The sequence below is a fragment of the Rhipicephalus microplus genome, chromosome X (assembly GCF_043290135.1).
Source record: "Rhipicephalus microplus isolate Deutch F79 chromosome X, USDA_Rmic, whole genome shotgun sequence".
Classification (NCBI taxonomy): domain Eukaryota; kingdom Metazoa; phylum Arthropoda; class Arachnida; order Ixodida; family Ixodidae; genus Rhipicephalus; species Rhipicephalus microplus.
In genome coordinates, this window is record NC_134710.1 from 299,802,834 (window position 1) to 299,825,464 (window position 22,631).

Below are 22,631 nucleotides of genomic sequence, written 5' to 3' on the forward strand. Positions count from 1 at the left end.
AAAGACCACAAATATTTTAAAGCTGTAAATATTGTATTTCCATTACAAGATAATACCGCAGGTTGGAGAGCGGGAGTACAAATTTATATCCTATACAGGAGCGTGGGAAGGTCAATAAGATTACATTGTAATGTAGTTAACAAAGTTGATAAATGACTTTTAGTATCTATTATTTAATATTACGCTGCACTCGCCGCGGATAGAAGTGGCCGCACGCAGTTCTACAAAGCAAAGCGATGTGCTTTTAAATTGAGTTAAAAGCGGAGACCCACGGTTGATCGACCAGCGTCAGTATCAAACACACATCAGATAACCAACTGAACTGCTTCTTGGTCGAGCCTTATCACACATGGTGGTTTCGATACAATTGCAGGCCGCAATAAGAAAGTGCGCGAATCTCTAAATTGACGTCATACAAGTGCAGTTCGCAGCATGGCCATTGGTCGTACACCACCATAGACATGCATGATAGACATGCAAGCGGTCAGTCACGATAAAAGAAAGAGGTATGGTGTGGTGTTCCAGCCAAGAATATTAACATGAGGTTTATATGCACCTAGAATGTCTGTGCCTTTCTTCACTCTGTCGCTCAACTATGTCACCGCTACCCCTTCGCGCCTGTACTCAACCCCTTATCCGCTATTTCTTTTTAAACGATAATCTGTAACTAGCCTGTGGCACATATGTACACCTACATGCATTTGTATTTTTTGTCGTTTTTATTTAGCGCTCATTGTATCTTTAAAGCTGACTTTGATTCGTCTTCAATTATTGATACGTTCAGATACTTGAAACAAACACACACTTCTCAAGGTCAAACTTACTACATCTGTGGCATGACGTGTGTACATGGTTAACAATTTGCGATAAAATTTATGGAATAAACAGAAATACATGCCCTTTTCTTCTCTTCAGATGCCCTTGTACGGTGCCGCAAGAAGGCGCACACAAGGCTTGCGATCAAGGCTAAAAACAATGCAAAGCTCCCGTTGAACCACAGGCTCTCGTCGGTGGAAAACATGTTAAGAGGAGAAACGACTGGGTGGGTGTTCGAGGACGCAACACTGGCTGTACGTGGTCCAGAAACTGGCATCTTCAAGTTTACATATGCGTGTACTTCTGACGCAGACAGCAACACGCAAAAGAAACGGCTGTCGAGCTTCTCTGCGCTTCCTCGTTCTCAAAAGACTTCTTACGCGAAAACAGGATGAAACTAGCCACGACGTGCGGCTGGTAATGTAAAAACAAAGCTCCAAAAGGAGGGGGGGAAAGAATTTAGCCAGCTTCGCCCAAGTGGTGTCAATACTGAAGGAAGTCAAGAGTTGGGCAGTGTTTGTTTCTCTTCGGTTTTTTCTTTCTCGTTCTTCTTTGCCCATCTTTCTATTACCTTTTGCTTGCTGCCTCTTTCAATTTTCATCCATGGTTTGTATTGTCGTGTTTCACCAGCCAAAGTTTACGTAGTGACGTCTGCCCTTTTACATCATCATAAAGGTGCTCGAAAAACAAAACAGACTTCTTTTTGGCAAGAGATAGCACTTAATTTGCTACAGTTGGCGATGTTATATGTAGTTTGCTTGCGTTAGTTTTATGATCAAGGCTCCCAAAGAACGTAAAGAAAAAGAAGCGTTAAAATCACCATCAAGGTGCTCGAAAAACAACAAGAACACCTCTTTGGAGGAAGCAAGCACTTGTAGGCTATGCTATATACGTGGTTTAGTCTGCATTGGTTAAGCCCAGTGATCACCACAGAATACATCAGCATACGAAAACCTGGCTCCCTAAAGTGCTCTGCACTTCAGGCGGGGGGAGCGGAGACGGGATGTTAAAGATCGTTTATGTCTACCGACACTCGCAGCATTCAACATTCGGCAAGTCCAAGAAAGTTTTCCTCAAACAAGAATTTAAAATTTACGAGCCATGTAGGATTTCTGCATTGTTAGGAGAGAAGTCATAGTGAGGTAAGGTGAATAAACCTTGTCTCTGCGGAAGTCGATAAGACGCTAAGGTTTCCTGTCAGCAAGATGAGGACCCTGTGGTGGAAATTCATTCCAGCAACGTCATACTCAGTATAGTAACAATATTGCAGCTAATCCATGGCGACCGCCTGAACAACTACACAATGGGCAACAATGTATTACAAACCTCATGTCGCCTTTTGATTGTATTTACGAGTACTGTCTTGTTAAAGTGTAGTCAATATACACACAATGATGAAGTGAAAGAGATGCACGTCTGATCAGGTCTCTTTTGATTCATGAAGAAGTCAACAAACGGCCTGGATAGCCAATGACCAGGTTGGCTATCCAGGCCGTTGGTTGATTGTGTACCGATGCAGCAAGTGATTTACCGAGTATTGGCTCTCAAAAAGCGCTTATTTCAGAATGCGTATAGAAGAAGGCCACCACCCGCACCTATAGGGCCTACTTTGTCTTTATTTTTTTAACAAAAAATTATTTATGGTGGGGTCCAGCATGGCTCCGCTGACATATTTGCGTCACGGATATGATGCTGTAAAAATATATTTACAGATTTCGAAGTTGAATCAAAACATCTCCTGGTAAAAGAAACCTTGTGTAAAGTGAAGCAGCGGGCACTAACGCTTACAGTGGCGGCGGCGTTCACGCTAGCGCTCAGCACGGCATTGTGCAGGAGAGAAACCGGCGGAGGCGCAAAGCACGCAGTGATGGAGCTGCGTTTCCTACTGAAACATGCCAATCATCGCTAATGGGCAAAGAGAGACAGAACACTCTATTGAACACATAAGCCCACAGTTTGCATTTAGTTCCGGCGCACACTCGAATTTTTATTGTTCAACAGCTCACAGGAGATATCTCCCGCGGACAATACCTTGAAGGTCGAGCTCCACTGGCTATATATACGAGGTAGCCAATGAATGGTTGTGCGGCGTGAGAACTCGGATTTTTTTTTTAATCGGGAAACTCACTAGCAGACGCTGCCTGTGTCGGCGTTGCGAGGCGGGAGAGGGGTGAGCGTAGGCAAGGAGAGAGAGAGAGAGAAATCGCAGGCACAATGGGGGAATGAAAGCCGTGGTGAGGGATGCCTATAGAGGAGAGACGAGGGGGAGTGAAAGTAGGCTAGCAGACACTGCCTGCGTCAGCATTGCGAGGTAAGAGAAAAAGTGAGCGTAGGATAAGAGAATAGAGAAGGGGCACATGCGCTGTAAGGATGGTCTCACCACACACCAAATTAAGCTCGACCACAAGAAGCTTCTCATCTAAAAACGAGAAGGAAAGGTGCCCTAGCGGATCGTCAAACCAGCGACTTCTTAATATGCAGCCTGCGGCGCTAACCACTAGGCTACGGAGCGTACAATGCTCAGCTTGCTAACGGTGAGCCATTTATACACACAATGTACCGTCAGCCACCCTCACAGCTGAGCAACTTCGGCACATTTTCGTCATCAGTAGCGAGAAGGGGCGATGAGTACATGGTAAATAAAGCCCCTATATCATTAGGCACACGTGCTCTAAAGGTCTTCACACCATGCCACCCTACGTGTTGCTATAGGTATGCGCGCGCACCTCCACATGGCGTGGTCAAAGTGCGTATAGATGTTCTTCGGCGTGGTTCGCCAATGGCGCGAGCGCTAACACAGGATTCAGTCCATTTGTACCTCTTGTGCTTCCACCGCAAGTTTGCTTTGAAGTTTGAGTAACCGTTTAAAGATAGCACGAAGGTTCCTTGGCTTACTGCCGCGTTTATGAAAGGAACGCGCTGCTTGCACACGAAGGATTGTGACAGTTGTTCTAGCTCGTCCAGGTGTAAACTTCTGTTGTTGTTTCGTGCGTCTTTATTTTTCTTTCAGCAACGTGCTTTAAGTGTCAAGCTGTGACAGATGTTTGTCTGCGCTTGTCCTGTGTATGCTCGCTACGCGCATGCTTACTGCTTCAGCTGTGCGCTAGAAGTTTCGCGCTGCTTGCCATTATCCTTGTGACATTGCAATTTGTACCGGAGCATTCATTCCTTCGTCTTTGTGACAAAACAATGCATGATAAACGCTCAACTACCTTTGTGAAGATACTTTACACATTAGTGTTATACCTATCACTGTAAAGAGGTTTCCACCATTCTTTAATTTTTTTCAGATTACGCTGACTGAAAAATAGAAATATGTGTCACAACTTGTTCTTCAAATAGTTTCTTCGTTCTTACTAGCGTGAAAAATAGGGTGACGCCATATGGATAAATGAATGGACTAAGTTTATTAGGGCACAGGAGTACAAAAATGAACAGAGCAATATACACAAAGAATTCATGTGTTTAATCGAAGCAGTATCACAGATTCAATAAGTGGCTAATGTGGGCGTTTATTCCTGCACACACACATAAATATCTTATAATATTTGGTGATAGGGGCCTCAAAAGTACTCTGAGAGAAATTTGGTGCTTTTTTTGACGTACTTGCAAGGTGCTTCGATCGAACAAATGAAAGGCTGAGAGAAATAAAAATTTTCTGTGGACAAATTTGCTGTCAGCAAATAACGCGAAGTGCGAACATGAATGAAAGCCAACCAGTAAATTTATGCGTATGCTTACACAATTCCCTACCCATTTAAAAGTTTGACAGCAGCTGTTGGCGTTTGTAAATTGCGCTGGCTACTCTTTTTTCAGCACGAATTCATTCTCCTGGCAGAACAATATAAATACCCATAGGTGTGCTAATGAAGGACGGAAAACTTGTTCAAACATCTACCAAAGTAATCAGCCTCATCATTAAGACGAACCAGAACGCAATAGTAATAGTAATACACGGTGCGTTTTCAGTTATAAATATGTCGTGATGCGCGCAATGTAGAGATAAATTAGCGTTGCAGCGTGAACGTCCATTCAGCTCTGCTTTTGAACTTGAAGGTTTCATTTGTATTTATGCATGAAAAAATAGGGGAAGATAGGCTACATCAGCGCAGGTTATCTTAACATCATAGTAGTAATATTAACGACACACAAAACGATAACAAATTAAATAAAAATAAACGAAGAAAGAGTAATAAGCATCACTATAGTAATATGTGCAATATGAAGCGTATAAAACATACCTATGGACTATGCAAACATGCAATTGGACTATGCCTATGGGCAGAGTCCAATTGATACAGCATGGTAATATGCCGGATAGAGTCTCTACATAATATTTTTGTGCACTAACATATGTCTTCATTATGAGAAGTGCTTATTTTTCACTCAACACTATGAAACCGAGTAATAAAAAGTACAGACAGTTAATTAAATTGTCTCCTTTAAGAAATCACAAAGAGCACTCACTCAGGGACTTTGGTATTAGGATGGGACCACGGTCCGAGCACTTTGCCAATTGTAGGAAGTCGTCTTCATTAGAGTGACTTGTTTGTCGAGTTGGTTCATTCTTACGGAAGCTTTTCGTGCGAAATATAGACGAGAGACAGACAGGCGTAAATTACACACTCAGCCAATTTGGACCCATAAGGGTGTAAAAAAGGGTGCGACACCCTACAGCACACCTTTTGAGCACTCTATTCACGCCTCAACACCTTACAAACAAAATCAACATGGTGCATACATCAAAAGTGTGTAAACTAGGGTGCAAAAAGGGTTCTACAACTAACGGGTGCCAAACAGCACCCATAAGGGTGTACAGTCGCTGACAAAACTTTGTGAGCAACGTGGTCAATAAGCATAGCCAACAGCTTTTAGAGGTCCGCTGGTTTGACATCATGGTCTCATTAGAAGCCCCACCGAAGTAGCGGATATCTGAATAGTGGTACTGCCCGCCTGAACTTGACTCTACATTGGTTCTCGCACTCGTGCCACCTGGGGCCTCGTTGGCTCACGGCCAGCACTCAACAAGCAATGCGCTACAAGCTCACAAGCCCTTAGTGGTGTACGCATCTTGTAGAGTTACAACAAGATATTGACTTACACATACAAAGCTCTCGGCCTTGTTTGCGCCTCACGTTGCAAACAAAACATTGTCCACGACTGTATATATAAATCATACATTTGTTAATGAAAAGAAGTACAAACAAACAAGACCGTGGTACACAAAAACGCTTTTGTATAGTAAAAATATTTATTACCCTACAAGGTATCATATTGGCAGGTGCTAACAATTTTAATGATGGGCTGTGGACTTTGACGTTCTATTAAGATAGCAATAAAGCAACGTTTTCTTGCTTTTGTTTGCAGAAATCTTCTTTAAAGCAAGTTGAATTACTGTTTGACCAGGAATTTTCCCTTAAAAAAACTTTGACTAAATATAGTTAAAATAATGTTTCCCTATGAAATACCAGTACACATATTTCGTTGTGTCCAATTTCGCTTGCTCTGTGTTCTCTTTATTTAAATAAACAATTTTTAACAGTGTTTTCAACAGCCAGCTTAACAACTCAACTAACGTACAGATGTTAACAAGGTATCCTTATAAGCAATACACAAACATTAAATGTTTCAAATTGTGCGCGCTCTTGGACGTTTCAAATTTTGCGCGAATACGCTTTGTGTGTGCGTGTTTTTTTTTTTGAATTCAGAAAATATTGTATGCAGTAAATGCTGGTGTATGTTATACTTACACTAACTTTTGTTATTACTTTAGGCAGACACAATTTTTTACTTATGAAATAAAAAAATGACGCGCAAATGCAGATCGGTTGACGTCAGCGGGACAGAAATTGCAGAATCTCCCTTGAAACCACAACGGTTGTGTGCAGAGCGTTAGAGGTCAACCTTTGTTGTTGTTCAAAGTGTGCTTGTACTGTCTTTCGCGTTCTACCGATGCTGCTTGTTACGAAGATGCACTATACTCAAGAGAGGACTGGCTACTTCATATCGTCGAGCTTTCGCAAAACTAAAAAGGTGGCTGGATGTTCCTGCTTCCGACGCTTTGTGTTTTGCTTCTTCCGCTCGCATCGTCGGCTTCTCCCGCGGTAAACACCGCGAGTGCTATAATAACGTTCTGAACTAAGTTTTTCCTACCTGGTAGACGATACGTGAGTTTTTATTAGCGTAGCGAGCCTGTTGGCGTGTCCGATTCCATTAAGGTCAAGTCAAAGCTCTTTGAGGTTACGCGCGGACGAGCTTTTTGATGTGAGGAAGGAGGGGGGGGTGATCATAAAGCAATGTGCGCTCTGGGGCTGTGATTAGGCAGGCGCTTTCAACGGAGGTGGGGCGATGTATTACATGTTATGAATCCCTATGCATTGCAATATCGTCGGCCGCCATTCGGGAGTGCACCTGTTAGCCGTAAGCATTGACTGTGTGTCTGGCGCATGCGTTTGAGGGTGCTGGTGATTCGCGTTGAATTAGATCTTAGCGTGTTTACTTTAGAAGAAAGGAGAAGAATTACACGGTTTTCTTGTTCTTGTTTTGTGAAAAAAAAGTATCCGAAGAAAGTTTTATATGTTATGCGTCTTCTTTTTAAGAGCTTCATGATCATTAAATGTGTGACTACTATAAGATAGATGTGTTTTCCAGTGTAACCAAATGTGTTTTGCATCCACCGGGCACGTATAGTATCAGGCTACCATGACATTCAGCTTGATTAAGTGTGCGTCGACATGACACAGCTTGCTGTAAGTGCAGTTCGCGAAGGGTGCAATTACGCCTGCGTTAATAAATTTTGTCTATGAGTAGCCGAATAACCCTACCATAGCTGTTTAAGCGCTGGGTCGAGGAGTAGTTCACTTGTTCAAGAGCAATTTTTGTGGTACTGCTTGTTTCCCCCATGTCCAGCTATCATTGCTCTGTTTTTTTTAGGAATTGTGTGCGCCTCGCCGCGCTTTGGCGTTAAAACTTCCCTAAATACTTTTACGTCTACAAACATTCTAAAACATAGCTGTACCACAACATACAATGACATTCTCGAATTACAAGCGTAACGCTTTATCTGATATAGTAAATTCTTTAGGCATTTGCAGCAGATTTTCAAGGGACTGGTGGTATGTGAAGTATATGAATACCTCATTATTGCCCTCCTTCTTGGTCTTTAGATCACAGTATTCTGTAAAATAAATAAAAAAAATTAAAATTGCCATGAACAGTGACCCCTTCGGTAATCGTCTAGTATAGGGGCTGCATGCAGTGGCACTCTGAGGTAGTCAGCCCCTTCACATTAAGAACGGCGCCATAGTGATGGAGCAACTACTATGCACGTCCTACGTGCGAACGATTCCGCACGCACGGGCTGTGTCCAAGAATGCAACGCGGCATTCCTTCAGGCATCGCCAGTGTGGCCACGTTACTTTGGTGGAAATAGTAGAGAGTTTTAATACTGCGTACGCTGCGTACGTGGCGGCGTTGCGTACGTAAGGACGCCACGTTCTGCGTAGTGCGCATGCGCAGACCGCAACGCGCACGTATCGCGTTACGTACGTAGCTGCTACGTACGCACGTATGAGGTGATCGCGCCGCTCTCGAACCAATTCGCGACAGCGCGAGACTTCGTTTTGCAAAATGGCGGCATCAAAGGCAAGCACCAACCGGCTCTGTGGCTTAAAATATGGCCATAATCTGGCTATAACACTTGGATTGGCTCACATTGGCTGTCAACAAACACGTACTTCTATTTTTATGTACCAGATGACGCAACACGCTTCACGCTCGTTTCGTACGCGGGTACTACGGCGTACTAAGAGCCGATTAGTGGCAAACAACGCCACGTAACGCAAGGCGCTTGCGTGATGCGTACGTAGCACCATTCCGCAGTACTAAAACTCTCTGTTATGTGGTTCAGTCACTACGCGTACTATCGGTTTCGACGTCGTGATATCCGCTGCCAGGTCATTTCAGCGCAGTTAAGGTATTGGGCACCATCGCTGCCGTCAGTTTACCCTGAAAAGCCACGCAGTCCTGGAGGAAAGATAACAAATCGTTTTTCCGCAGCTGTCTGCCGCGAATACACCGTAGCTTTGGACTTCAGTCACCAAGAGCACGCAGACCCATGCTTCAGCTTCTACCAGTACGTGTGCGGCAACTGGGCTCAACGGCGTTTCGACAGTGTGCGCGACGTGTTACTGGAGACATTGGAGCGGGTCGTGACCGACATGGCGACGCACGTGCAAACACCCGTCCAGTTCCAGAATCCGACCCAGCGTGCCGCCACGGCTTACACCAGCTGCATCTCTACCTTAAACAGGAAGGAGAGAGAGGTACCTTTTAACGCTTATTCGTGTTGCACATGCGCGCTCAAAAAACGCCTCTTCAGGTGTTGCAGCAAATCACCTCTGTAGCCTCCTTATTGGACGTCTCCAGAAAAAACGATGCTGGATAATTAAGGGTGGGATGAAGGGGTTTGATTTTTATCAATACAGGAATATAAGTGTCGGATATCACAGATGAAAAAATATAATGTTGGATAGGCTAGTTGCAGATGGTTTGCGCGAACATAATCCTGGCACACTGCAGATGATAGAAAACAAAGATACTGTACGCCCCATGTTTGCCCACGCTAATCTCGTGAGCACAAATTTCAGGTTTCCACTGTTAGCGGCAAGTCACCCTGAGACGTTCGTGGCGGAGCACATTCAGATGCCAGACTGCATGAACATGCGCCCCATATGTCGACTTGGCTTAAGTGGTGTACTGTGTCGCAGCGACACAGAAAGTTTTGTATTCAATCGCTATTCCGGCAGACCTAGCATATCAAACGGCTATATTAGCATATCAAACGGCTTTTGTTATTTGGCTTACGCTTGTGAAAAGCTATATTGTGTTTCACTTTTCAAGTCTCGTGGCGAGACGAAGGCAAAGGCCAGCCAAGACTTTAAAAAGTACAAAAAACATGAAATAATATTTTACGAAGTACAATTTACAACAAAAAATACAGTAAATGCTGACCTGAGCATCTCTGGCAGCGCCGTATTTTCACTAGGCAACTAAAGCAAATAGAAAAATCTTGCTGCAGTGTGCACGTTCACTAAGCTGCAGGTGCACAATCACGGAAGTTATTAGCAATATTGCCCTCCTAATATGACACTATGTTGTAGTTATGTTCCGTGGGCGATTATAGGCAAGAAACAAGCTCAGACTGCGGTGTGAAGTCGGATGCACTCTAGCATGCAATCATTAGGCCTTCTGAAAGCTTATCACTAAAATCAAGCTGAATTATCTCGGGCGTACAAGTTTTCTTTTTCTCTCTTTGCGCTGGAGTAATGATCGCATCTGTTGCACAGCTCTCCTTGCCAACTCAGTTGGTACACGGTGAATTATATGCATGAAATCAACTTGCGCTTGTTGGTACGTTACGCCAGTGAAATAGCGCGAACGTCAAGGATTGTTCACAGAATGAAAGAAAGACCCAACGACAGCTGTATCAGCTGGCTGTCGTTTTATGCGCATGGAGACGGACCACTGAAATTCATGGCAGAAGACCATAGCGAAGACATTCACGAATATGCTTGGAAGTGAAATAATATTTAGGCAAAGTGAAATTTTCTTTTCGTACAGGAAAAGCCTAAGAACACGATCATCTGTTTAAAAAACCCAGTGATGACAGACACATACTAAAGACACGAAGCTTGATCCTGTATACTTAATCTGTCGTCCTATATTCGCCGTATGTTTCTTGTCTACATAAGGTTCTCTTTTGTTCATTATCGCCTTTTTTAACCAAGTACCAGCTAGCTCAATATTTATATATGTAAATCACGGACATACAAAAGTACCGGTAATGTAGACGTCTTCATTTCGTGTTTTTTTCTGTGAACTTTTTCACAGCCATGACATTAGGTGAGCTCTTAATTGGGAACCACTTGCTCTCGGTGTCATTCTCATGTGAGGATTTTGTGGCCACACAACATAGCCCATAAGATTGCAAAACAGTACAAGCCATAGCAAATAGGAAGTGCGAGGGAAACCGTCAACGTCACGCCACCCATAATCCGGGGACTCGTATTTGCGATTGACGTGATGGGCGCCTTCACGTGAGCTTGCAGAAACACCTCCGGAAAAGTGAATTAGGGAACTTAAACGACAGACACACTGCCAAACAAATGGAAGGAACAATTGGCCGGGAGCATTCTGTATAAACTGAATGTAACGATTCAGAGGAACGCAAATAGCTGTAGTTTTCTGCTACCATTATAGAAGTGCAACTTGTGCTCATGCAGTGTAGGTTAAAAAAAAAGATGCCAAATGCGATTCTCTGTCACCTTATGTACTCGATGACTACGAGTCTCTTCGGTTACGACGAAAGGCTAAGTTGCAGGGGCTAAGAGAGAAGAACAAAGAGGATGGAGACTCCAGACCTCTTGTCAGCAGCCCTGGGTGCTCCAGAATTGACCAGGATGACTCGTCACACACAGCAACCACGCACGAGATCGTGTTGTCGGTGGCCACGCGTTCAAATTTCTCCGCACCCGATGAACTACTTGACGCAACACATGTTGTAACAGACGGAGGGGTGCGGGGCTCGGTATGTGACAAATGCTGCTTACGCCACTGAACGATGCGCGTCGATCCTAAGCGCCCTCTTCGCATCGCGAATGTTAACACGGACCCAAAGCGCATTTATTTTTTCATTCCTTGGAGATTGTTGTGTGTATTTTCACTAAAAATTGCGGTTATTGTCAAACATGCTGTCAGGCTGCTTTCTAACCTTTCGTATATTTGAATTTCAATTTGTTGATCATTCTTTTTGGAGCAGGGATCTCAAACACGCGTCCTCCGGGCCTTATACGGCCCGCCGATGTGTCGCTAGCGGGCCACGGCTTCACATGGGATGAAGTGTTTTGGAGTTTTATATATGGTACTCATATTATTTGCTCGAGTATTTTGCAAATAAAAAAAAGGTTTTTTCAGTAGCCTAAAGAAATGACACTGGTCTCAACCTCATTTGTGAGGGACGCTATATGTGGCCACTATGTGTTCAAACATAGCGCTTAACAAAATCTTAATATTTTGCAATCGGCGTTCAGATTTGAGTCGATCTCGAAATCAATAGCAATATGTTTCTCGAACCTTGACACCAACTACCCTCCACAAATTAGCCATATATGAAATATGGGTAATGCTTTCTAGTAAATGGCAGCTTTGGTTGACATTTCTTTTGAAAACCTCTTCCCAACTTTCATCACCGTCCTGCATATACAGCCCTTGCAGAACTAAATTTGTTGACTGTGGTGCGCTGGTGAAGGTGACTTTGACACGCCTATTTTCGAGCTATAGCTCTGGTCCTCTGGGTAAAAACACGAAAAAATGACATTGCATGCGTTTATTGATGAAGCTCCGCCCACGTTGACTTCCACCTCTCCCTGCTCACGTGCGTGTCGTTATAGCAATCGACATGCACATGAATATAGCAACCGACATGATTCTGTCCCACGCACTCCTCTCAGTCGGTCGACGAATGCCGCGAGACGGTACATTCCTGGGGTCCTCAACCCCTGTCATCTGACTACCGCGCTGTCAATGCGAAGAGAAATGGGGACAGCCTGCCGCTGCTTGTTGGCCAATTGCCCCGACAGGCACGCCATCTCCGAGGCATCTTCTCCACGGTAGTTGCTGCTATTGCACGGCAAGCATTGTTCAACCGCGTTCAATCACGGAATTCTGACCGCGAGTCAACGCTAAGCGAAATAGCTACTCGTCAATGAAAGGAACTGCTGAATTGAAATTTCGTTACTTATATCAGCTCGTGAAAGCTTGCCTAATAAGAATGAACTATATCTAGAACAAACTTCAAGTTCAAAATTATTATGGGGCCGTCTTGTCCGGTTTTCCTTCTTTTGTATGGCGCAGAAAGAAGAAATGTTTAAAAATTTTTTCAATGTTACTTCAATGGTTCTGTTCACTTTAGTTTCTTCCCAGCTCCCCACTTCGTTATACACGTGTCAAATTTAAGAGCCATAATTAGCGACTACAATTTCATTGCGACCACCTGTTATGAAGGTAACGTATGTCTATATAGTGCCCAGCCCTCAACTTGATTCTACTGTTTCAGGTTGAAGGCTACCAGTAAACCAGCCGCAGCTGTTTCGAGGAAGAACATTCACTGACTTCTTTTGTCGTATATTTTTCACCAAAAATATTCAATATATATATATATATATATATATATATATATATATATATATTTATGAAATATATATATTTCTTAAAAGTCTTCCTGGATTCGGGTCGAGTTATAGGTCTCCAGATGAAGCGAACGAGCAAACGAAAAACAGTGCGTTATTGCCAACGTTACGGCCGGGGACCGTCCTTCGTCAGGGCATACGTGCATATGACAGTAACATGCACTTCTTAAGGACATAGCATGGGGGCCCCCAATTGTGAATAACCAATCTTAGCAATATTGACATACTTGTTAACAAAAAGACATTCAGACATAAGCAGCATTTTGTAGATAGCGGAGCAGCAGTGCACGATACAGAATATGGGAAAGCAAGGTGACCTGAAAATATAAGATACAAATAATATGACGGACACTTGTGATATCGCAACATTTGTGAATAAATAGAAACAATAAAAGAAGGCAATGCCATGTTAAGTCACGTTCGTTGTCAATGAAATATACATGAGCATCATATCACCATTGATGTCACAATGTGGTAACAGAGTGTGCATGCGTTCTGGTCAACTAACTGATGTGTCACCGATGGCACCGCAACGTAATCACAGTAGTGAACAAACGTGTATGTGGGCTACGGTGGTTGATTTATCTGTTCTGCCGGCAAAAACGTAAGCCTTCCTGGTTTCTCGTTTATTCCAGACGCTATGGCGTTAAATTTATGAATAAGAAAAGATTCACGAACTTCCCTTTTGTAGTGCGATTTAAAACCAGATTCGAGTATTGTGGCAGTTATATTGTCGAAAGAGTGGCCTGGGGTAGCGAGGTGTTTGGACAGGGGAAGGCTAGGCTGCCTCAAGACGTGTGACCTGTGATTATGAAGCGCAACCGGAAAGCAGTCTCCGTTTGACTAATATATTGAAGGTCACACAATAAGCATTAAAGCAAGTAGATTGCATTGTTCGTGTCGCAGTTGAAATTTCCTTTTATCCGGAGAGTGAAGTTTGACGCAGGGCTCTTAACAATGCGCGACGTGGTCATGTGGGAGAACACCTTGCAGCGTTCCTTGTTACATGGGTTAAACCCCACATGGACTGCCGTTGATATTTTGGATGACGTAAGTATGTCTCGTAGGTTTCTCAATCGGCGGTGAAATGCTCGTGGAGGTTCCGGGAAGACGTCGTTGAGACGATTGCTCCGCATTGGTATGTTGTAGTGCTTTTTGAGGACCGCGTTAGCATTTGGAATTGACGCAGATTGTGTCAGAATTAAATTGATGTGCTTCCGGTGCGCAGGTTCTTTATTTGATTTCAGAAGCGCTCTTCGGTCCATTGCATCGGCGTGCATGATCGCGTTGTCGACAATATAAGGTGGGTAGTGTTGTACAGTTAGGGCATCACGAACCTTATCACAGTTTTCAACAAAGTCTGAATTTTCAGAGCACAGCCTTTTCAAACGAAGTTGATTTGTGGGGTTTAACGTCCCAAAACCACTATTTGATTATGAGAGACGCCGTAGTGGAGGGCACCGGAAATTATGACCTCCTGGGGTTCTTTAACGTGCACCCAAATCTGAGTAAACGGGCCTACAACATTTCCGCCTCCATCGGAAATGCAGCCGCCACAGCCGGGATTTGATCCCGCGACCTTTTGAAACGAAGTGCTTGACTGTAGGGTATACTCGTCTTACAATGGTTTACATGGCTGCTTTTGAAATGAAGGTATCGGTGAACGTCGGTGGGTTTTCTGTATACTTTAGTAGACAATTTTTTGCCGCAAAAGGATACTGTTACATCCGGGAAACAGATGGATTCCTTCGAGTACGATTGTGAGAATGAAATGGATGGATGAACCTTGTTAAAGTCTGCAATGAAAGTAATGAGTTCCGCTTCACCGTGATGCCAGATAAAAAAAAAATGTCGTCAATAAAATGTTTGTATTAGTACGGTTGTAGTCTACACGTTGAAAGAAAATGATTTTCCACATGACCCATAAATATATTCACGTTATTTGGACCAATTTTGGTGCCCACTGAAGTGCCACTAACTTGTACGTAGTGAACACCGCCGAACTCAAAATCGTTAAGCTCCAGGATGAGTTTCTTTATGTGTCTAATGTGCAGCTATCAACAGATTTATCACATGATGAGTCGTTATAAGCATCCACTACTGCACGAATGCCGCCATTGTGGGGAATATTAGTATAAAGTGACGCTACATTTAATGTTACCAGAAACGAGCCAGCAGGTACATTTAGGTCGATGATGTCAGCGAGGAAATGAGAAGTGTCCTTCAGATAGGATGGAAAAGTTGGAGGTAGTTGGAGGTAGGCCTGATTAGTATACTACCTCCAACTTTCCCGTCCTATCTGAAGGACACTTATGTATCTTATGTTTTCAAGTCACGTTGCCTTCCCATATTCTGTATCGTCACTGCTGCTCCGCTATCTACAAAATGCTGCGTATGTCTGAATGTCTTTTTGTTAACATGTATGTCAATATTGCTAAGAGTGACTATTCACAATCGCGGGCCCGCATGCTGTATCCTTAAGAAGTGTATGTTACTGTTATATGCACGTGTGCCCTGACGAAGGCCCGTCCCCGGCCGTAACGTTGGCAATAAAGCATCGTCGCTTTTCGTTTGCTCGTTCGCTTCATCTGGTGACTTATAACTTGACCCGAATCCAGGAAGACTTTCAAGAAATATATATATATATATATATATATATATATATATATATATATATATATATTTATATATATTGAATATTTTTGGTGAAAATTAAACGACAAAAAGTCAGTGGATGTTCTTCCTCAAAACAGCTGCAGCTGGTTTACTGGTAGCCTTCAACCTCAAACACTCAAACAGAAGAATCAAGTTGAGGGCTGGGCACTATATAGACGTACGTTACCTTCATAACATATGGTCGCAATGAAATTGTAGTCGCTAATTATGGCTCCTAAATTTGACACGTGTATAACAAAGTGGGGAGCTGGGAAGAAACTAAAGTGAACAGAACCATTGAAGTAACATCGAAAAAATTCTTTACACATTTGTTCTCTCTGCGCCATACAAAAGCTGGAAAACCGGACAAGATGACCCCATAATGATTTTGAATTTGAAGTTTGTTCTAGATATAGTTCATTCTTATTAGGTAAGCACCATTCACAGTTGAACTCTAGAACAAGAAACTTTTAAGCAATAAAAACATAATAAAACAGTTGAACACAGAACGAAAAATAAATTAATGAAGATGACAGCAAGATATCTAAATTGCAACTACAGAATGTAAATAAAGTGCACTGTGAGACAGTCGAGAGCTTGTGTTGTATTGTTAAAAGAGAGAGATACGTAGTTATCAACATCCAGATTATCATTGTCACAGAATGTTTCAAAAAGGTAACACATTACACTCATTGATGGTTCGAGGAAAGAAAGAGTTTATGAAAAAGTGTGTACGTGTGAAGTAAGGCTAAGAGTTTAAGTATGTGTATGCCTAGTCGGTCCTGACATTCGATTTCTTCTGTAAGTTTCTGGACGAATGTTAAAATTACGAAAATAAAGTGATTGTAAAAACTCCAGCCAGGCTACTGCCCTTTGGTATTGTTAAGTAGGGGTGTTATTAATGGTCATAATCTTTGTTGGTGAGTCATTTCTGTTCTAAGCAATAAATAGAAAGCGAACTGTCTTACGCTGCATTGTCTGAAGTTTCCTAATATGTTTATTTAGATGAGCTTCCCAAAAAAACACTACCATAATGGAACTTCGGCCTGGTAGCATTGTAGGCCAATAGTTTCATTTCTGGGCCCCGTCGTGGTGGTCTAGGGGCTAAGGTTCTCGGCTGCAGACCCGCAGGTCACAGGATCACATCCTGGCTCCGGCGGCTGCATTTCCAATGAAAGCGAAAATGCTTTAGGTCCATGTGCTCATATTTGAGTGCACGTTAAAGAACCCCAGGTGGTCTAAATTCCAGAGAACTCCACCACGGCGTCTCTCATAATCATATGGTGGTTTTGGGACGTTAAACCCAACATATCCTCATTTTTTTCATTTCTAGTGGTGCTGTTTTTAATTTAGGCCAAAAACAAACAAACTATTTAGAAGTATATGAGCATGTTTTAATGATGCTACTTGGCCATGTTAGGCCTTTGTAATTGTGACACCCAACCCAAGTCTTTATATTCTTCAACCTCAGTCAAGGGACAGTTGTTAAGATGATACATATTGCCTCGTGCATAGCTGCATTTAGCGGCGAGATAGCAACGACAACGAAGAACGCGGTTTTGCTCGAGAGGCGCAGCGCAGGCGAGTGAAGAAGACGACAATCTGAGCGGCCTTCTCTGAGAGCGTCTCTACAAGTTCCACTGTCCGTGTTTTTAAATAAACCCCCTGTAATTTATAACACGCGACACTGGTGGAGGAGCTGGGTACTACCACCTCATGGTCAGCACCCCTGTGAGAAGCCCCGAGTTCAGCCCTACGAGACAGCCACGCGTGGTGACGCCTGTGCACCGCTCAAGCCGTCGCCTTCAAGGTCTCCGACCGGAATTTGGCCTTTTAAAGGAAGCAACACTTTCGACAGCCACCCCTACTCAAGAAATGGCAAGGAGTCCTGCACAGGTGACGGTCCAGAATATGTGCATTCCTGAACCATTTCATGGCCGGCCGAACGAAGATGCGCAAGACTGGCTTGAGCAGTTTGAACAGGTAGCTAAATCGAACTACTGGAGCCTCGAGGGAAAGCTCTTCCACGTATTCTTCGCCCTTTAAGACGGCGCGAAGACGTGGTTTATAAACCGGGAGGCAACATTGACGACATCAGAGGAGTTTTGTCGTCGGTTTCTTGACACCTTCGGTAACGCGGACCGACGCAAAAACGCACAACGCCTTCTTGAAGGACGCACCCAACAGCTGCATGAAAGCGTCGCCATGTTTGCTGAGGATATTTTGCGTTTGTGCCACCGCGCGGACCCCAACATGCCCGAGGCTCGAAAGCTAAGCTATCTCATGAGGGGCGTCAAAGAGCAGCTATTTGTTCGTCTTGTGCGCAATCCGCCGACTACAGTGGACGAGTTCACCAGGGAGGCCACCGCTATAGAGCGTGCGCTGCAGCAACGGTACCGACAGTCTGATCTCCCGGCCATCGGCGCAACTGCAGGCGCCGCCGCACTTACTGCAAACGACGAGTTTTCTCTACGCCACCTGATTAGACAGATCGTGCGTGAGCAGATCGCGAAGGAGAACGCAAAATTCACATTGAAGTCACAGGCGCCCCCGCAGCAGGAGTCCACGGTAGCCTCCGTCGCTGAAGTCGTTCGCCATGAACTTCGACAAGCGTTTGCCTCTCCTCAGCAGTATTCCGCTCCACCGCACCGTCCAAACTCGTGTACCTATGCAGACGCTGTGCGTCGTCCACGGGCTCCAGAAGTATCCTACCAGCCGAACAGATACAGCTATGCAGACGCTGTTCGTCGACCCACGCCCATGCCAGCGCCCAGTACCTCGAACCGTATCCTGTGGCAGCCTGGGCTGAGCAGGATTCTGTCAGGCGACCCTATATGCGGAAGACCGATATATGGGGCACTGCGGATCGCCGACCACTCTGCTACAGCTGTGGAGAGCCAGGGCACATTTACCGTTTTCGCCCACATCGCCGAGCGGAATACCGCGGTAGTGCACCTACATCTACGCGCCGACAGTTTGACGAAAGCCATCCCCCATCGATGACGACCAGGCTGGCAGGCGGGAAGGCTCTTCTACCTTCCGGACGCGCTCACCATCCCCGGCTCGCTTTGGTTCACCAAGCCGCCGTAGTTTTGCTGATGCCGTCAGAGGTCGGTCTCCCAGCCCACGGCGGGGAAACTGAATGCAGCGACCTCTGGGGGGGAAAGTTGCAAGCCGTCGAATTGCCGAAAATCCCCCACTGCTGCCGAAACACGTGAGAGATGACGATGAAGACTACGCTGAGAAAACTGTGACTGCCGACCTCGCTGTGACGATTGACGGTGTTGAAGTGACGGCCTTAGTCGATACGGGTGCAGACTTCTCCATAATGAGTGAACGATTGGCAGACAAACTTAAGAAAGTCAGGATGGAATGGATGAGCCCTTATGTCCGAAATGCTGGAGGCCAGATAATGACTCCCACCGGAAAATGTACAGCAAGACTCACGAATAAGAATGTGGCTTTTGTAGCCACATTTCTGATCCCACCGGAGTGCTGCAAACCTATAATACTGGGAATGGACTTCTTAAGAGAGTATGGTGCTGTGGTCAACATACGCGATGGTGTGATCACATTCGCCGCTGACAAGTCTGTGACACAAGATCCAGACCAAGAACCCAGGGTGTTACGTGTGGTTGACGACGACGTCTGCGTGCCATCACTGTCATGTAGTCTTGTTTCCGTGTGTTGGGACGTGCACTGTAATGAAGACGCCATAGCCGAACGCATCACTGCCCTTCTTTTTCGCCAAGGCATCGTCATCGCTTGCGGCATCGTCAGCTTAGTGGATGGGCGCGCAGAGGTGCTTCTGACAAACTTCACGATTGAGCGCCGGCACATCGGTAAAGGCACGGCTGTGGCGTACCTCGAAGAGCTCGACTACTCTCACGACTGTCTTCTAATGCAAGGGGAAGCCACAGCTCAATCACCTCCACATACACCACCAGTTGATATCGGTCCGAGTCTAACACCGACTGAAAGATGCCGTCTTATGAAGCTGCTCGACCAGTTCAAGGACTGCTTCTCATTGACATCACGAGTGGGTCGAACGCCTCTGACTAAGCATCGCATCATTACGGAAGACACAGCAAGACCGATCCGACAGAACCCATATCGCGTCGCTCAGAAAGAACGTGAGGTAATCCAGCAGCAAGTCAAGAAGATGCTAGAGGATGATGTAATCCAACCATCAAAGAGTCCTTGGGCATCGCCAGTGGCACTCGTGAAAAAGAAAGATGGCAGCTTGCGTTTCTGCATCGATTATCGTAAGCTGAACCATGTTACAAAAAAAAGACGTTTATCCATTACCACGGATCGATGACACTCTGGACAGGCTACGGCATGCGCGCTACTTCTCGTCAGTGGACCTTAAAAGTGGATACTGGCAAATAGAAGTAGATGAGCGTGACCGAGAAAAGACCGCCTTCGTGACGCCAGACGGGCTTTATGAATTCAAAGTCCTCCCTTTCGGTCTATGCTCAGCCCCAGCCACGTTTCAGAGACTAATGGATACCATTCTGTCCGGCCTGAAATGGAAAACATGCCTTGTGTACCTCGACGACGTGATCGTTTTTTCGGCCACGTTTGAAGAGCACCTAAAGCGGCTACTGTCAGTCCTTCAAGCCATACGGTCCGCTGAACTCACACTCAAACCGGAAAAATGGCACTTCGGCTTCGAAGAACTTCAGTTCCTGGGACACATGATCAGTCGCGAAGGTGTGAAGCCTGACCCAGATAAAACGGCAGCCGTCGCAAAGTTCGCAAGGCCTGTTGATAAAAGCGGTCAGGCGTTTTCTGCTTCTCTGCGCCTACTACCGGCGATTTATAGCAGGCTTTGCACACATCGCCTCTCCACTCACCCGCCTTACAAGGGAAGACATTGCATTTGTATGGGGTGAAGAGCAAGAAGCTTTGTTCAATGAGCTGCGACAGCGTCTACAAACTCCGCCTGTCCTCGCTCACTTCGACGAGAATGCACCAACAGCCATCCATACAGACGCGCCAGCAATGTGGGCCTAGGTGCTGTTCTTGTCCAATGCCAAGATGGTATGGAGAGAGTGGTCGCCTACGCTAGCAGAACGTTGACACGCGCCGAGTCCAACTACTCAACAACAGAGAAGGAGTGTCTGGCCGTCGTTTGGGCATTTGCGAAGTTCCGCCCGTACTTATATGGCCGCGCCTTCCAAGTCGTAAGCGACCATCACTCTCTTTGTTGGTTGACCAACATGAAAGACCCATCTGGACGTTTAGCACGATGGAGCTTATGGCTCCAAGAGTACGACATGGCCGTAGTTTACAAGTCCGGAAGGCAACACTTAGACGCCGACTGTTTGTCAAGGTCACCGATTGAATCACCGGCTATAGAGGATGATGATTTCCAAGGTTTTTTAGGAGTTGTTGATGCAGCTATCATTTCTCGACGACAACAAGATGATCGGGAGCTCAACTCGCTTATAGAATTCTTGAACGGACGAGCCACCAATGCACCAAGAGTGTTTTCGAAGAACTTATCGTCATTCTGTTTACGGGACAGAATTCTGTACAAAAATAACTTTTCATAAACAGGTAGAAGCTATCTGCTGGTAGTTCCTGAAGCTCTCCGCAGCGAAATTTTACAAGCCTGCCATGACGAAGCCACTGCGGGCCACCTCGGTTTCACAAAAACACTGACACGCATCAAAGAAAAATATTACTGGCCAAGAATCGCAGCAGAGATTAAAAATTACGTCTGAACATGCATTGACTGTCAGCGACGCAAGGTACCACCTGTCAAACCCGCTGGGCTATTACATCCTGTGCCCGTGCCAGAAACCCCGTTTTCTCAAATCGGAGTGGATCTGCTGGGCCTATTCCCAACATCGGACAGCGGCAACAAATGGGTTATAGTGGCGACGGACTACCTCACCCGATACGCGGAGACCAGGCAATCGCGAGTGGCACTGCAGCTGAAGCGGCCCAGTTCTTCATTGAGAACATCGTCCTGAGACATGGTGCTCCAGCTGTCGTCATAACAGACAAAGGCACCGCGTTTACAGCCGAGCTTTTGCGCACTGTGCTTACGCTCAGTGGCACAGCGCATAGGAAGACGACTGCTTACCACCCACAAACAAATGGGCTTACAGAACGACTAAGCAGGACAATCGCTGACATGCTTTGCATGTCAGCGATTGACGTCGACGTGGAACACAAGAATTGGGACCGAATATTGCCGTACATCACATTCGCGTATAATACGGTGCGCCAGGAAACAACAAAAATGACGCCGTTCGCGCTAATTCATGGCAGAGAAGTTACGACAATGCTTGACGCCATGCTGCCTTACGATTGCAATGATTCAGAGACAGACGCCGCAGACTTCACTGAGCGCGCCGAGGAAGCAAGACAGCTTGCCCGCGTCAGAATAATGAACCAGCCGCAACTTGACGCCCAACGGTACAACCTTCACCATCGATTCGTCATTTATCAACCAGGAGATAGAGTCTGGGTTTGGTTTCCTGTACGACGAAGAGGCCTCTCAGAGAAACTCCTACGCCGATACTTCGGACCCTACAAGGTTTTGCGCCGTCTTAGCGACGTGACGTACGAAGTCGTGCCCGACGCCTCCTCCTGTTCGAAACGTCGCCAGCATCTGCCTCAGACAGTGCACGTGGTCCGCATGAAACTTTACCACTCTCAGTGATGTAAACACCCGCTGGCTGCATCTCTACCTGTTGAGCATCGGGACGACGCTCACTGTGGCGGGAGGGTAATGCCGCGTGCATAGCTGCATTTAGCGGCGAGATAGCAACGACAACGAAGAACGCGGTTTTGCTCGAGAGGCGCAGCGCAGGTGAGTGAAGAAGACGACAATCTTAGCAGCCTTCTCTGAGAGCGTCTCTACAAGTTCCACTGTCCGTGTTTTTAAATAAACCC